Raw genomic sequence first — 394 nt, 5'->3', positions numbered from 1 at the left:
CCCTCTGTGACAAAAGAGAGTAAGCATGAAGAGCTTCTCTCAGTTCAGAGTCAAGAAGAGCCCACACAGTCAAACTCTAAGTTTGGTGTTGTGAGGCCACAACCAAACTCTAAGTTTGGTGTTAAGACCCCATATCCAAACTCTAAGTTTGGTGTTGGGACTACATAAACATTGACCTGATCACCTTGTGGCTCCATGAGAGCCACTGTCAAGCTATTGACATTAAAGAAGCGCTTGTTGGGAGGCAACCCAATTTTATTTATCTAATTTTATTTTATTTTGTTTCTTTGTTATTTTTGTGTTTAATTAGGTACATGATCATGAGGAGTCACGAAAAAAATCAAAAAATTAAAAACAGAGTCAAAAACAGAAGAAAAAATTTTCACCCTGGAGG

Source organism: Arachis duranensis, chromosome 3, assembly GCF_000817695.3.
Source record: "Arachis duranensis cultivar V14167 chromosome 3, aradu.V14167.gnm2.J7QH, whole genome shotgun sequence".
NCBI classification, from domain to species: domain Eukaryota; kingdom Viridiplantae; phylum Streptophyta; class Magnoliopsida; order Fabales; family Fabaceae; genus Arachis; species Arachis duranensis.
This window is presented reverse-complemented; position numbering follows the sequence as displayed.